This window comes from Tachypleus tridentatus, chromosome 3 (assembly GCF_004210375.1).
Source record: "Tachypleus tridentatus isolate NWPU-2018 chromosome 3, ASM421037v1, whole genome shotgun sequence".
NCBI classification, from domain to species: Eukaryota; Metazoa; Arthropoda; class Merostomata; order Xiphosura; family Limulidae; genus Tachypleus; species Tachypleus tridentatus.
The window spans coordinates 108,080,822-108,099,002 of NC_134827.1; the positions used below are offsets into that span (position 1 = coordinate 108,080,822).

At 33.1% G+C, this 18,181-nt stretch overlaps 1 long non-coding RNA gene across 9 annotated transcripts in view; it reads left to right on the forward strand.

Moving 5' to 3' along the window:
- LOC143247710 (uncharacterized) overlaps nt 1-18,181 on the forward strand; it is a 53,576-nt gene that overhangs the window by 28,122 nt on the left and 7,273 nt on the right. For 3 of the 9 annotated variants that reach the window (XR_013026673.1, XR_013026674.1, XR_013026672.1), the window contains exon 2: nt 17,653-17,710. The exons of 4 other annotated variants lie outside the window; for them this stretch is intronic. This is a non-coding gene — a long non-coding RNA (uncharacterized LOC143247710). Of the gene's footprint in view, nt 1-15,924; nt 16,000-17,652; nt 17,711-18,181 lie in introns of all 9 variants that reach the window. 2 more of the 9 variants (XR_013026680.1, XR_013026678.1) reach the window with 2 other exon arrangements.

The window sequence follows — 18,181 nt, forward strand, 5'->3', positions numbered from 1 at the left end:
TTGATATTTCACTGTGTAGGTACTGGTTACATCAGGTTGATTAATTAATATAATCCATAACTGTTCATGTTTCACTGTGTAGGTGCTGGTTACATCAGGTTGATTAATTGATATAATCCATTACTGTTGATGTTTCACTGTGTAGGTACTGGTTACATCAGGTTGATTAATTAATATAATCCATTACTGTTGATGTTTTACTGTGTAGGTGCTGGTTGGATCAGGTTGATTAATTGATATCCATTGATGTTGATATTTCACTGTGTAGGTGCTGGTTACATCAGGTTGATTAATTGATATAATCCATTACTGTTGATGTTTCACTGTGTTAGATCTGATTGATTGATATAATCCATTACTGTTAATATTTCACTGTGTAGGTGCTGGTTAGATCAGGTTTATTAATTGATATAATCCATTACTGTTGATGTTTCACTGTGTGAGATCTGATTGATTGATATAATCCATTACTGTTGATGTTTTACTGTGTAGGTGCTGGTTGGATCTGATTGATTAATTGATATAATCCATAACTGTTCAAGTTTCACTGTGTATGTGCTGCTTAGATCAGGTTGATTAATTGATATCCATTGATGTTGATGTTTTACTGTGAAGGTGCTGGTTACATCAGGTTGATTGATTGATATAATCCATTACTGTTCATGTTTCACTGTGTAGGTGCTGGTTAGATCAGGTTGATTAATTGATATAATCCATTACTGTTGATGTTTTACTGTGTAGGTGCTGCTTAGATCAGGTTGATTAATTGATATCCATTAATGTTGATATTTCACTATGTGTAGGTGCTGTTTACATCAGGTTGATTAATTGATATAATCCATTACTGTTGATATTTCACTGTGTTAGATCTGATTGATTGATATAATCCATTACTGTTGATGTTTTACTGTGCAGGTGCTGCTTAGATCAGCTTGATTAATTGATATAATCCATTACTGTTGATGTTTCACTGTGTAGGTGCTGGTTACATCAGGTTGATTGATTGATATCCATTAATGTTTATATTTCACTGTGTAGGTACTGGTTACATCAGGTTGATTAATTAATATAATCCATATCTGTTCATGTTTCACTGTGTAGGTGCTGCTTAGATCAGGTTGATTAACTGATATCCATTAATGTTGATATTTCACTATGTGTAGGTGCTGTTTACATCAGGTTGATTAATTGATATAATCCATTACTGTTGATATTTCACTTTGTTAGATCTGATTGATTGATATAATCCATTACTGTTGATGTTTTACTGTGTAGGTGCTGCTTAGATCAGCTTGATTAATTGATATAATCCATTACTGTTGATGTTTCCCTGTGTAGGTGCTGGTTACATCAGGTTGATTGATTGATATCCATTAATGTTGATATTTCACTGTGTAGGTACTGGTTACATCAGGTTGGTTAATTAATATAATCCATAACTGTTCATGTTTCACTGTGTAGGTGCTGCTTAGATCAGGTAGATAAATTGATATCCATTAATGTTGATATTTCACTGTGTAGGTGCTGGTTACATCAGGTTGATTAATTAATATAATCCATTGCTGTTGATGTTTTACTGTGTAGGTGCTGGTTGGATTTGATTGATTAATTGATATCCGTTAATGTTGATATTTCACTGTGTAGGTGCTGGTTGGATCAGATTGATTAATTGATATCCATTAATGTTGATATTTCACTGTGTAGGTACTGGTTACATCAGGTTGATTAATTGATATCCATTAATGTTGATATTTCACTGTGTAGGTACTGGTTACGTCAGGTTGATTGATTGATATAATCCATTACTGTTGATGTTTCACTGTGTAGGTTCTGCTTACATCAGGTTGATTAATTAATATAATCCATTACTGTTGATGTTTTACTGTGTAGGTGCTGGTTGGATCAGGTTGATTAATTGATATCCATTAATGATATTTCACTGTGTAGGTACTGGCTACATCAGGTTGATTAATTAATATAATCCATAACTGTTCATGTTTCACTGTGTAGGTGCTGCTTAGATCAGGTTGATTAATTGATATCCATTAATGTTGATATTTCACTGTGTAGGTGCTGGTTAGATCAGGTTTATTAATTGATATAATCCATTACTGTTGATGTTTCATTGTGTTAGATCTGATTGATTGATATAATCCATTACTGTTGATGTTTCACTGTGTAGGTGCTGGTTACATCAGATTGATTGATTGATATAATCCATTACTGTTGATGTTTCACTGTGTAGGTACTGGTTACATCAGGTTGATTAATTAATATAATCCATTACTGTTTATTTTTTACTGTGTAGGTGCTGGTTGGATCAGGTTGATTAATTGATATCCATTAATGTTGATATTTCACTGTGTAGGTACTGGTTACATCAGGTTGCTTAATTAATATAATCCATAGCTGTTCATGTTTCACTGTGTAGGTGCTGGTTGGATCAGTTTGATTAATTGATATCCGTTAATGTTGATATTTCACTGTGTAGGTGCTGGTTGGATCAGATTGATTAATTGATATCCATTAATGTTGATATTTCACTGTGTAGGTATTTGTTACATCAGGTTGATTAATTGATATAATCCATTACTGTTGATGTTTCACTGTGTTAGATCTGATTGATTGATATAATCCATTACTGTTGATGTTTCACTGTGTAGGTGCTGGTTACATCAGGTTGATTGATTGATATAATCCATTACTGTTGATGTTTCACTGTGTAGGTTCTGGTTACATCAGGTTGATTAATTAATATAATCCATTACTGTTGATGTTTTACTGTGTAGGTGCTGGTTGGATCAGGTTGATTAATTGATATCCATTAATGTTGATATTTCACTGTGTAGGTACTGGCTACATCAGGTTGATTAATTAATATAATCCATAACTGTTCATGTTTCACTGTGTAGGTGCTGCTTAGATCAGGTTGATTAATTGATATCCATTAATGTTGATATTTCACTGTGTAGGTGCTGGTTACATCAGGTTTATTAATTGATATAATCCATTACTGTTGATGTTTCATTGTGTTAGATCTGATTGATTGATATAATCCATTACTGTTGATGTTTCACTGTGTAGGTACTGGTTACATCAGGTTGATTAATTAATATAATCCATAACTGTTGATATTTCACTGTGTAGGTACTGGTTACATCAGGTTGATTAATTAATATAATCCATAACTGTTGATATTTCACTGTGTAGGTACTGGTTACGTCAGGTTGATTAATTAATATAATCCATAACTGTTCATGTTTCACTGTGTAGGTGCTGGTTACATCAGGTTGATTAATTGATATAATCCATTACTGTTGATGTTTCACTGTGTAGGTACTGGTTACATCAGGTTGATTAATTAATATAATCCATTACTGTTGATGTTTCACTGTGTAGGTGCTGGTTACATCAGGTTGATTAATTGATATAATCCATTACTGTTGATGTTTCACTGTGTAGGTACTGGTTACATCAGGTTGATTAATTAATATAATCCATTACTGTTGATGTTTTACTGTGTAGGTGCTGGTTGGATCAGGTTGATTAATTGATATCCATTAATGTTGATATTTCACTGTGTAGGTACTGGCTACATCAGGTTGATTAATTAATATAATCCATAACTGTTCATGTTTCACTGTGTAGGTGCTGCTTAGATCAGGTTGATTAATTGATATCCATTAATGTTGATATTTCACTGTGTAGGTGCTGGTTACATCAGGTTTATTAATTGATATAATCCATTACTGTTGATGTTTCATTGTGTTAGATCTGATTGATTGATATAATCCATTACTGTTGATGTTTCACTGTGTAGGTACTGGTTACATCAGGTTGATTAATTAATATAATCCATAACTGTTGATATTTCACTGTGTAGGTACTGGTTACATCAGGTTGATTAATTAATATAATCCATAACTGTTGATATTTCACTGTGTAGGTACTGGTTACGTCAGGTTGATTAATTAATATAATCCATAACTGTTCATGTTTCACTGTGTAGGTGCTGGTTACATCAGGTTGATTAATTGATATAATCCATTACTGTTGATGTTTCACTGTGTAGGTACTGGTTACATCAGGTTGATTAATTAATATAATCCATTACTGTTGATGTTTTACTGTGTAGGTGCTGGTTGGATCAGGTTGATTAATTGATATCCATTGATGTTGATATTTCACTGTGTAGGTGCTGGTTACATCAGGTTGATTAATTGATATAATCCATTACTGTTGATGTTTCACTGTGTTAGATCTGATTGATTGATATAATCAATTACTGTTAATATTTCACTGTGTAGGTGCTGGTTAGATCAGGTTTATTAATTGATATAATCCATTACTGTTGATGTTTCACTGTGTGAGATCTGATTGATTGATATAATCCATTACTGTTGATGTTTTACTGTGTAGGTGCTGGTTAGATCAGGTTGATTAATTGATATAATCCATTACTGTTCATGTTTCACTGTGTAGGTGCTGGTTAGATCAGGTTGATTAATTGATATAATCCATTACTGTTGATGTTTTACTGTGTAGGTGCTGCTTAGATCAGGTTGATTAATTGATATCCATTAATGTTGATATTTCACTATGTGTAGGTGCTGTTTACATCAGGTTGATTAATTGATATAATCCATTACTGTTGATATTTCACTGTGTTAGATCTGATTGATTGATATAATCCATTACTGTTGATGTTTTACTGTGTAGGTGCTGCTTAGATCAGCTTGATTAATTGATTTAATCCATTACTGTTGATGTTTCACTGTGTAGGTGCTGGTTACATCAGGTTGATTGATTGATATCCATTAATGTTTATATTTCACTGTGTAGGTACTGGTTACATCAGGTTGATTAATTAATATAATCCATATCTGTTCATGTTTCACTGTGTAGGTGCTGCTTAGATCAGGTTGATTAACTGATATCCATTAATGTTGATATTTCACTATGTGTAGGTGCTGTTTACATCAGGTTGATTAATTGATATAATCCATTACTGTTGATATTTCACTTTGTTAGATCTGATTGATTGATATAATCCATTACTGTTGATGTTTTACTGTGTAGGTGCTGCTTAGATCAGCTTGATTAATTGATATAATCCATTACTGTTGATGTTTCCCTGTGTAGGTGCTGGTTACATCAGGTTGATTGATTGATATCCATTAATGTTGATATTTCACTGTGTAGGTACTGGTTACATCAGGTTGATCAATTAATATAATCCATAACTGTTCATGTTTCACTGTGTAGGTGCTGCTTAGATCAGGTAGATAAATTGATATCCATTAATGTTGATATTTCACTGTGTAGGTGCTGGTTACATCAGGTTGATTAATTAATATAATCCATTGCTGTTGATGTTTTACTGTGTAGGTGCTGGTTGGATCAGATTGATTAATTGATATCCGTTAATGTTGATATTTCACTGTGTAGCTGCTGGTTGGATCAGATTGATTAATTGATATCCATTAATGTTGATATTTCACTGTGTAGGTACTGGTTACATCAGGTTGATTAATTGATATCCATTAATGTTGATATTTCACTGTGTAGGTGCTGGTTAGATCAGGTTTATTAATTGATATAATCCATTACTGTTGATGTTTCATTGTGTTAGATCTGATTGATTGATATAATCCATTGCTGTTGATGTTTCACTGTGTAGGCACTGGTTACATCAGGTTGATTAATTGATATAATCCATTAATGTTGATATTTCACTGTGTAGGTGCTGGTTACATCAGGTTGATTAATTGATATAATCCATTACTGTTGATGTTTTACTGTGTAGGTGCTGGTTGGATCTGATTGATTCATATAATCCATAACTGTTCATGTTTCACTGTGTAGGTGCTGCTTAGATCAAGTTGATTAATTGATATCCATTAATGTTGATGTTTTACTGTGTAGGTGCTGGTTGGATCAGGTTGATTAATTGATATAATCCATTACTTTTGATGTTTTACTGTGTAGGTGCTGGTTGGATCTGATTGATTCATATAATCCATAACTGTTCATGTTTCACTGTGTAGGTGCTGGTTGGATCAGGTTGATTAATTGATATCCATTAATGTTGATATTTCACTGTGTAGGTACTGGTTACATCAGGTTGATTAATTAATATAATCCATAACTGTTCATGTTTCACTGTGTAGGTGCTGCTTAGATCAGGTAGATAAATTGATATCCATTAATGTTGATATTTCACTGTGTAGGTACTGGTTACATCAGGTTGATTAATTAATATAATCCATAACTGTTCATGTTTTACTGTGTAGGTGCTGGTTGGATCAGGTTGATTGATTGATATAATCCATTACTGTTGATGTTTCACTGTGTAGGTGCTGGTTACATCAGGTTGATTAATTAATATAATCCATTGCTGTTGATGTTTTACTGTGTAGGTGCTGGTTGGATCAGATTGATTAATTGATATCCGTTAATGTTGATATTTCACTGTGTAGGTGCTGGTTGGATCAGATTGATTAATTGATATCCATTAATGTTGATATTTCACTGTGTAGGTACTGGTTACATCAGGTTGATTAATTGATATCCATTAATGTTGATATTTCACTGTGTAGGTACTGGTTACATCAGGTTGATTAATTGATATAATCCATTACTGTTGATGTTTTACTGTGTAGGTGCTGGTTGGATCTGATTGATTCATATTATCCATAACTGTTCATGTTTCACTGTGTACGTGCTGCTTAGATCAGGTAGATAAATTGATATCCATTAATGTTGATATTTCTCTGTGTAGGTGCTGGTTACATCAGGTTGATTAATTAATATAATCCATAACTGTTCATGTTTCACTGTGTAGGTGCTGCTTAGATCAGGTTGATTAATTGATATCCATTAATGTTGATATTTCACTGTGTAGGTGCTGGTTACATCAGGTTGATTAATTGATATAATCTATTACTGTTGATGTTTCATTGTGTTAGATCTGATTGATTGATATAATCCATAACTGTTCATGTTTCACTGTGTAGGTGCTGCTTAGATCAGGTTGATTAATTGATATCCATTAATGTTGATATTTCACTGTGTAGGTGCTGGTTACATCAGGTTGATTAATTGATATAATCCATTACTGTTGATGTTTCACTGTGTTAGATCTGATTGATTGATATAATCCATTACTGTTGATGTTTTACTGTGTAGGTGCTGGTTGGATCTGATTGATTGATATAATCCATAACTGTTCATGTTTCACTGTGTAGGTGCTGCTTAGATCAGGTTGATTAATTGATATCCATTAATGTTGATGTTTTACTGTGTAGGTGCTGGTTGGATCAGGTTGATTGATTGATATAATCCATTACTGTTGATGTTTTACTGTGTTGGTGCTGGTTGGATCAGGTTGATTAATTGATATCCATTAATGTTGATATTTCACTGTGTAGGTACTGGCTACATCAGGTTGATTAATTAATATAATCCATAATTGTTCATGTTTCACTGTGTAGGTGCTGCTTAGATCAGGTTGATTAATTGATATCCATTAATGTTGATATTTCACTGTGTAGGTGCTGGTTACATCAGGTTTATTAATTGATATAATCCATTACTGTTGATGTTTCATTGTGTTAGATCTGATTGATTGATATAATCCATTACTGTTGATGTTTCACTGTGTAGGTACTGGTTACATCAGGTTGATTAATTAATATAATCCATTACTGTTGATGTTTTACTGTCTAGGTGCTGGTTGGATCAGGTTGATTAATTGATATCCATTAATGTTGATATTTCACTGTATAGGTGCTGGTTACATCAGGTTGATTAATTGATATAATCCATTACTGTTGATGTTTCACTGTGTTAGATCTGATTGATTGATATAATCCATTACTGTTAATATTTCACTGTGTAGGTGCTGGTTAGATCAGGTTTATTAATTGATATAATCCATTACTGTTGATGTTTCACTGTGTTAGATCTGATTGATTGATATAATCCATTACTGTTGATGTTTTACTGTGTAGGTGCTGGTTGGATCTGATTGATTGATATAATCCATAACTGTTCATTTTTCACTGTGTAGGTGCTGCTTAGATCAGGTTGATTAATTGATATCCATTCATGTTGATGTTTTACTGTGAAGGTGCTGGTTACATCAGGTTGATTGATTGATATAATCCATTACTGTTCATGTTTCACTGTGTAGGTGCTGGTTAGATAAGTTGATTAATTGATATAATCCATTACTGTTGATGTTTCACTGTGTAGGTGCTGGTTAGATCAGGTTGATTAATTGATATAATCCATTACTGTTGATGTTTTACTGTGTAGGTGCTCGTTGGATCAGGTTGATTAATTGATATCCATTGATGTTTATATTTCACTGTGTAGGTACTGGTTACATCAGGTTAATTAATTAATATAATCCATATCTGTTCATGTTTCACTGTGTAGGTGCTGCTTAGATCAGGTTGATTAATTGATATCCATTAATGTTGATATTTCACTATGTGTAGGTGCTGTTTACATCAGGTTGATTAATTGATATAATCCATTACTGTTGATATTTCACTGTGTTAGATCTGATTGATTGATATAATCCATTACTGTTGATGTTTTACTGTGTAGGTGCTCGTTGGATCAGGTTGATTAATTGATATCCATTAATGTTGATATTTCACTGTGTAGGTACTGGTTACATCAGGTTGATTAATTGATATAATCCATTACTGTTGATGTTTCACTGTGTTAGATCTGATTGATTGGTATAATCCATTACTGTTGATGTTTCACTGTGTAGGTGCTGGTTACATCAGGTTGATTGATTGATATAATCCATTACTGTTGATGTTTCACTGTGTAGGTTCTGGTTACATCAGGTTGATTAATTAATATAATCCATTACTGTTGATGTTTTACTGTGTTGGTGCTGGTTGGATCAGGTTGATTAATTGATATCCATTAATGTTGATACTTCACTGTGTAGGTACTGGCTACATCAGTTTGATTTATTAATATAATCCATAACTGTTCATGTTTCACTGTGTAGGTGCTGCTTAGATCAGGTTGATTAATTGATATCCATTAATGTTGATATTTCACTGTGTAGGTGCTGGTTACATCAGGTTTATTAATTGATATAATCCATTACTGTTGATGTTTCATTGTGTTAGATCTGATTGATTGATATAATCCATTACTGTTGATGTTTCATTGTGTTAGATCTGATTGATTGATATAATCCATTACTGTTGATGTTTCACTGTGTAGGTACTGGTTACATCAGGTTGATTAATTAATATAATCCATAACTGTTTATATTTCACTGTGTAGGTACTGGTTACATCAGGTTGATTAATTAATATAATCCATAACTGTTGATATTTCACTGTGTAGGTACTGGTTACATCAGGTTGATTAATTAATATAATCCATAACTGTTCATGTTTCACTGTGTAGGTGCTGGTTACATCAGGTTGATTAATTGATATAATCCATTACTGTTGATGTTTCACTGTGTAGGTACTGGTTACATCAGGTTGATTAATTAATATAATCCATTACTGTTGATGTTTTACTGTGTAGGTGCTGGTTGGATCAGGTTGATTAATTGATATCCATTGATGTTGATATTTCACTGTGTAGGTGCTGGTTACATCAGGTTGATTAATTGATATAATCCATTACTGTTGATGTTTCACTGTGTTAGATCTGATTGATTGATATAATCCATTACTGTTAATATTTCACTGTGTAGGTGCTGGTTAGATCAGGTTTATTAATTGATATAATCCATTACTGTTGATGTTTCACTGTGTTAGATCTGATTGATTGATATAATCCATTACTGTTGATGTTTTACTGTGTAGGTGCTGGTTGGATCTGATTGATTGATATAATCCATAACTTTTCATGTTTCACTGTGTAGTTGCTGCTTAGATCAGGTTGATTAATTGATATCCATTCATGTTGATGTTTTACTGTGAAGGTGCTGGTTACATCAGGTTGATTGATTGATATAATCCATTACTGTTCATGTTTTACTGTGTAGGTGCTGGTTACATCAGGTTGATTGATTGATATCCATTAATGTTTATATTTCACTGTGTAGGTACTGGTTACATCAGGTTGATTAATTAATATAATCCATATCTGTTCATGTTTCACTGTGTAGGTGCTGCTTAGATCAGGTTGATTAATTGATATCCATTAATGTTGATATTTCACTATGTGTAGGTGCTGTTTACATCAGGTTGATTAATTGATATAATCCATTACTGTTCATATTTCACTTTGTTAGATCTGATTGATTGATATAATCCATTACTGTTGATCTTTTACTGTGTAGGTGCTGCTTAGATCAGCTTGATTAATTGATATAATCCATTACTGTTGATGTTTCACTGTGTAGGTGCTGGTTACATCAGGTTGATTGATTGATATCCATTAATGTTGATATTTCACTGTGTAGGTACTGGTTACATCAGGTTGATTAATTAATATAATCCATAACTGTTCATGTTTCACTGTGTAGGTGCTGCTTATATCAGGTAGATAAATTGATATCCATTAATGTTGATATTTCACTGTGTAGATGCTGGTTACATCAGGTTGATTAATTAATATAATCCATTGCTGTTGATGTTTTACTGTGTAGGTGCTGGTTGGATCAGATTGATTAATTGATATCCGTTAATGTTGATATTTCACTGTGTAGGTGCTTGTTGGATCAGATTGATTAATTGATATCCGTTAATGTTGATATTTCACTGTGTAGGTGCTGGTTGGATCAGATTGATTAATTGATATCCATTAATGTTGATATTTCACTGTGTAGGTACTGGTTACGTCAGGTTGATTAATTGATATAATCCATTAATGTTGATATTTCACTGTGTTAGATCTGATTGATTGATATAATCCATTACTGTTGATGTTTCACTGTGTAGGTGCTGGTTACATCAGGTTGATTGATTGATATAATCCATTACTGTTGATGTTTCACTGTGTAGGTTCTGGTTACATCAGGTTGATTAATTAATATAATCCATTACTGTTGATGTTTTACTGTGTAGGTGCTGGTTGGATCAGGTTGATTAATTGATATCCATTAATGTTGATATTTCACTGTGTAGGTACTGGCTACATCAGGTTGATTAATTAATATAATCCATAACTGTTCATGTTTCACTGTGTAGGTGCTACTTAGATCAGGTTGATTAATTGATATCCATTAATGTTGATATTTCACTGTGTAGGTGCTGGTTACATCATGTTTATTAATTGATATAATCCATTACTGTTGATGTTTCATTGTGTTAGATCTGATTGATTGATATAATCCATTACTGTTGATGTTTCACTGTGTAGGCACTGGTTACATCAGTTTGATTAATTAATATAATCCATGACTGTTGATATTTCACTGTGTAGGTACTGGTTACATCAGGTTGATTAATTAATATAATCCATAACTGTTCATGTTTCACTGTGTAGGTGCTGCTAAGATCAGGTTGATTAATTGATATCCATTAATGTTGATATTTCACTGTGAAGGTGCTGGTTACATCAGGTTGATTAATTGATATAATCCATTACTGTTGATGTTTCACTGTGTAGGTACTGGTTACATCAGGTCGATTAATTAATATAATCCATTACTGTTGATGTTTTACTGTGTAGGTGCTGGTTGGATCAGGTTGGTTAATTGATATCCATTAATGTTGATATTTCACTGTGTAGGTGCTGGTTACATCAGGTTGATTAATTGATATCATCCATTACTGTTGATGTTTTACTGTGTTAGATCTGATTGATTGATATAATCCATTACTGTTAATATTTCACTGTGTAGGTGCTGGTTAGATCAGGTTTATTAATTGATAAAATCCATATCTGTTCATGTTTCACTGTGTAGGTGCTGGTTGGATCAGATTGAATAATTGATATCCATTAATGTTGATATTTCACTGTGTAGGTACTGGTTACATCAGGTTGATTAATTGATATAATCCATTACTGTTGATGTTTTACTGTGTAGGTGCTGGTTGGATCTGATTGATTCATATAATCCATAACTGTTCATGTTTCACTGTGTAGGTGCTGCTTAGATCAGGTTGATTAATTGATATCCATTACTGTTGATGTTTCACTGTGTAGGTACTGGTTACATCAGGTTGATTAATTAATATAAACCATTACTGTTTATTTTTTACTGTGTAGGTGCTGGTTGGATCAGGTTGATTAATTGATATCCATTAATGTTGATATTTCACTGTGTAGGTACTGGTTACATCAGGTTGATTAATTAATATAATCCATAACTGTTCATGTTTCACTGTGTAGGTGCTGCTTAGATCAGGTAGATAAATTGATATCCATTAATGTTGATATTTCACTGTGTAGGTACTGGTTACATCAGGTTGATTAATTAATATAATCCATAACACTTCATGTTTTACTGTGTAGGTGCTGGTTGGATCAGGTTGATTGATTGATATAATCCATTACTGTTGATGTTTCACTGTGTAGGTGCTGGTTACATCAGGTTGATTAATTAATATAATCCATTGCTGTTGATGTTTTACTGTGTAGGTGCTGGTTGGATCAGATTGATTAATTGATATCCGTTAATGTTGATATTTCACTGTGTAGATGCTGGTTGGATCAGATTGATTAATTGATATCCATTAATGTTGATATTTCACTGTGTAGGTACTGGTTACATCAGGTTGATTAATTGATATCCATTAATGTTGATATTTCACTGTGTAGGTACTGGTTACATCAGGTTGATTAATTGATATAATCCATTACTGTTGATGTTTTACTGTGTAGGTGCTGGTTGGATCTGATTGATTCATATAATCCATAACTGTTCATGTTTCACTGTGTAGGTGCTGCTTAGATCAGGTAGATAAATTGATATCCATTAATGTTGATATTTCACTGTGTAGGTGCTGGTTACATCAGGTTGATTAATTAATATAATCCATTACTGTTGATGTTTCACTGTGTAGGTACTGGTTACATCAGGTTGATTAATTAATATAATCCATTACTGTTGATGTTTTACTGTGTTGGTGCTGGTTGGATCAGGTTGATTAATTGATATCCATTAATGTTGATATTTCACTGTGTAGGTGCTGGTTACATCAGGTTGATTAATTGATATAATCTATTACTGTTGATGTTTCATTGTGTTAGATCTGATTGATTGATATAATCCATAACTGTTCATGTTTCACTGTGTAGGTGCTGCTTAGATCAGGTTGATTAATTGATATCCATTAATGTTGATATTTCACTGTGTAGGTGCTGGTTACATCAGGTTGATTAATTGATATAATCCATTACTGTTGATGTTTCACTGTGTTAGATCTGATTGATTGATATAATCCATTACTGTTGATGTTTTACTGTGTAGGTGCTGGTTGGATCTGATTGATTGATATAATCCATAACTGTTCATGTTTCACTGTGTAGGTGCTGCTTAGATCAGGTTGATTAATTGATATCCATTAATGTTGATGTTTTACTGTGTAGGTGCTGGTTGGATCAGGTTGATTGATTGATATAATCCATTACTGTTGATGTTTTACTGTGTTGGTGCTGGTTGGATCAGGTTGATTAATTGATATCCATTAATGTTGATATTTCACTGTGTAGGTACTGGCTACATCAGGTTGATTAATTAATATAATCCATAACTGTTCATGTTTCACTTTGTAGGTGCTGCTTAGATCAGGTTGATTAATTGATATCCATTAATGTTGATATTTCACTGTGTAGGTGCTGGTTACATCAGGTTGATTAATTGATATAATCTATTACTGTTGATGTTTCATTGTGTTAGATCTGATTGATTGATATAATCCATTACTGTTGATGTTTCACTGTGTAGGTACTGGTTACATCAGGTTGATTAATTAATATAATCCATAACTGTTCATGTTTCACTGTGTAGGTGCTGCTTAGATCAGGTTGATTAATTGATATCCATTAATGTTGATATTTCACTGTGTAGGTGCTGGTTACATCAGGTTGATTAATTGATATAATCCATTACTGTTGATGTTTCACTGTGTTAGATCTGATTGATTGATATAATCCATTAATGTTGATATTTCACTGTGTAGGTGCTGGTTACATCAGGTTGATTAATTGATATAATCCATTACTGTTGATGTTTTACTGTGTAGGTGCTGCTTAGATCAGCTTGAATAATTGATATCCATTAATGTTGATATTTCACTGTGTAGGTGCTGGTTAGATCAGGTTGATTAATTTATATAATCCATTACTGTTGATGTTTCACTGTGTTAGATCTGATTGATTGATATAATCCATTAATGTTGATATTTCACTGTGTAGGTGCTGGTTAGATCAGGTTGATTAATTGATATAATCCATTACTGTTGAACATTGATTTCATCAACTTGTGCCATGTTGAAAATAATGAGTTACCAGTTAATTGAAGTTATGAATTAAATTGGTTGTTATGAAAATAATCAACTGATCAAAAATAGAATTTCTGATGATTACTGTCTTTATTATACTAAATATTCTAGTAATTGAAATGTTCCTATTATTGTCATTATTTTAGATTAATTTGAATCTGTTCTAATTTGCAGTATGGTGACCAGGGTTACAGATGTGACCATATGAACTTTATATTTCTTTCTGAGTTATGACAGTGCTACTAAGGCTACCTGCACGATCCCTAATTTTGAACTGTTCACCAGAGGGAAGGAAATTAGTTTCTACTCCCAAATTTTGGGAGTATTTGGTATCCCCCTATATAGCTTTAATACCTGTAAAACATCTCAAGTCAAACTGGTTCAAGTTCATACACATACCAGTAGAACTCAGTCATGTAATAAAGCTGATCTGTATATTGCTATTGGTACAGTTGAAGTGAGGGCAAAACTGTTACCCAGGGATAGAACACTGTACTAACAACAACAGCTGCTTTAAGTCTGTGACAAGTAACATGGTTTCACAGGTTTCTCTATTTTATATTAGACAAGAGAACAATATGGCATGTTTCTTTAGAATCTGTAGATGACAGATTAACAGAAATCAGGTGTACTTAAGGTGTGAGAAGAAGATAAGAGATTATGACAATCTATGATTTATGGTGTTAACCCCACCAAGGGATAGGTTACCAAGATAACACAAAATACAAGGAACACCACCATTACAAAATAAATACATTAACAAAGTAACCTAGTATAAGAAGTGTAGACAAACTAAAATTTATTGGTAACTACAGTAGTATAGTGTATATTTTAGAAGGGTATATGTGTGTGTTTGTAAAAGACAGTTATTATGGTTGTACAGAGTACAGCATCTGTTATAATAGTAGTTTCTGTCTGTCCTGAAAACACTGCACACTTCATTTCAATTAATACACGTTTTGAGCACAAAGATATTAAAAGTATATCAAAGTTTTTGAAAATGTCTCGCATCAGATTGTGAAATAACATTTTAAGTTTTTTTATTGATAGTATTAAGTCCAAAAACATATCTCACAATTGCTGGTTTTGGTATTAACACTTGGTATTGGTTTTACTGATAAGCAGAGAACAACATTTTAACCTGAAGATGACCTAGAAAGGTCAAAAAGTTGTTCTCTGCTTATCAATAAAAGTGTTAATACCAATACCAGCCGTTATGAGATACATTTTTATTGAATGTGGGTTTCTCGTCATCAAGTATAGTACAGTAAATTTTAGCTCTAACTAACTTAAAGGAAAAAACATAAACAAATTACAATGTTAACTTATCTCTGTATTTAATAAAGGCTTAATTAATGTTAGGCCTAAAACAAGTAAACTTCTACATTTTAATGGCTAAAGTTGAAGATCTTTTATATTCTAGAAATCTTGTATTTAAAGAAGGATTGTTGTAATAAAGACACTGATTTGATTACAGACTTTTGTAGGTCTTTACTCATAAGGTGATGTTAACAACAGTACGTCTATAGCACAGAGTTCTGGGGAAGTACAGGTGAGAATTAAAACCATGCAGAGGACAGTAGCAGCTTTTATGCTACCTCATTGGTGTTAGTTTCTAAAGGTATTGTAAGTAAAGTTCTTTATTGACTTTAGGGGGTTATCTCAAGTCACAATTAGTGATATATAGCCATTGCCAAATACAGTGGAACCCCTCTAAGCGGCCACCCCTTGAAAGCGGTCATTCAATCACAGTCCCTTTTTGTGTGTTTACATAATCCCTAATTATGTACAGTGGAGCCCCTCTAATCAGGCCAGTTTGTCTCAGTCCCAAAGGTGGCTGCTTTGGAGGGGTTCCACTGTATTCAAGAAACCCATGGTTCGGTCAGAGTTAGTACTTTTCTTTCATGAACGTGATAATAGTTATTTACTAATATGTTGAAGTAGGAGAAAAGGGTAAAGATAAAAGGCCCAGTGGTTAAGGCACTCGACTCGTAATCCGAGGGTCACAGGTTCGAATCTCAGTCACACCAAATATGTTTGCTCTTTCAGCTGTGGGAATATTATAATGTTATGATCAATCCCACTATTCGTTGGTAACAGAGTAGCCCAAGATTTGGTGGTGATGACTAGCTGCCTTCCCTCCGGTCTTACATTGCTAAATTAGAGAAGGCTAACGCAGATAGCCCTCGTGTAGCTTTGCACAAAATTCAAAATGAGCCAAACTAAAGATAAAATTGCCTTTATATTACTTTTAGATGAGTAGCACTTTAGATATATGCCTTCTAAATTTCTTAATGGTCCATTATCATTTTGGAGACTGGTTTTGTCTGAAGGTGTTTTGTTAGGTGGATGATTTAATAGTTTTTGCAGCAAGTTTTAAAGAACAGTGAACTATATTAACCTTTGTATCTCATATATTACATAAGGCACTCCTGAAATTAAATTTCTCTTTTTGCCAGTTTTTAAGGAACAAAACTGAATTGTCTTGGTCACCTGGTTATCTCAGATGGTGTAATGTCAGATCCAAAAATAGTGTGTTAACATTATTTAGTACCAAAGATGGTTGTTATAATGGCACTTGTAGAATTTTATTGAAACTTTATTTTACATTTTGGAGTACATACAAAATAGTTAATATAACTGACAAAGAAGGATGTAGGCTTTCATTTTACAAATGAAAGACAAGAATTATTTGAGAGATTTGTTACTGAGGTTACCAGTTTGGAGTCATTCCAGATTTTAAGTACGCATGCTGTTGGTTATGGAACTGGAGAAGTTTTGCCACAGTTAGATAATGATGAGAGGGAACATATCTAGACAGTTGGAAAAACTTTCAGATTAAGTTATTCAATGACAGCAAAAGTATGACATGGCATTAAGGCTTTCTGTTGTTGTAGTGACGATCCCAAAGATGGCATTGACAGGTGCTGACTAGGTTCCTTGCAGGAAGCAGAATAATTAGTTTACTTATGGTATTGGTGGCTTCCTTCAACAGGAATATCTGACCATCTTCATGCTGTATGGTGGTTTGTTTCTCCATCTTAGTGTTCTTGAAGACATTTTTTTTTTTTGCTGCTTTGACTCTGGAGGAGTAGATATTCTACTGGTAGAATTATGATAGATTTTATATGTATGTATGATCGCAGTATTTGTAGGTATTAACTGTGGTATTCCTGTATTTTCATTCAAATGTATTTATTTCTAGGGATGAATCCAGGGTTGATAAATCAGCATCTATTAGTTGTGTTGGAGAAGGACCCTTGGTAAAAATTTCTTACATTTGTGAGATAAACAACTCTGACACATGCCCACAATCAGAAATTAGTTTACGCTTCATAGGGGTCAGAGTACCTGCCCATTCCCAGTGTTACTTTATATATTTATAAATTTCTAAAGACATCCTTGAAAAAAATAGCACACTAAGTCAATGTTCATATTTAATATCTGTAAAATGTATTGGTTAAATGAAAGGTAGAGATGTTACCAACCGCTACAGCATCTTGAACACATGCAATTACAGAAGATGGTAAAGTTTGAAATCTTTATGGCATTTTGCAATAGTATTACTGGCACTCAGTGCATATCACCTGCTACTTTAGTACATGTACAAATGTAGATAAGTTGATCTAATATACATTCCTAATTACACCAATTGAAACAAGGTAGGGCTGAATCTTGACTTTATAGATTATACAGTCCATTTTTAGTATGATGATCATATATGTATATAGCTG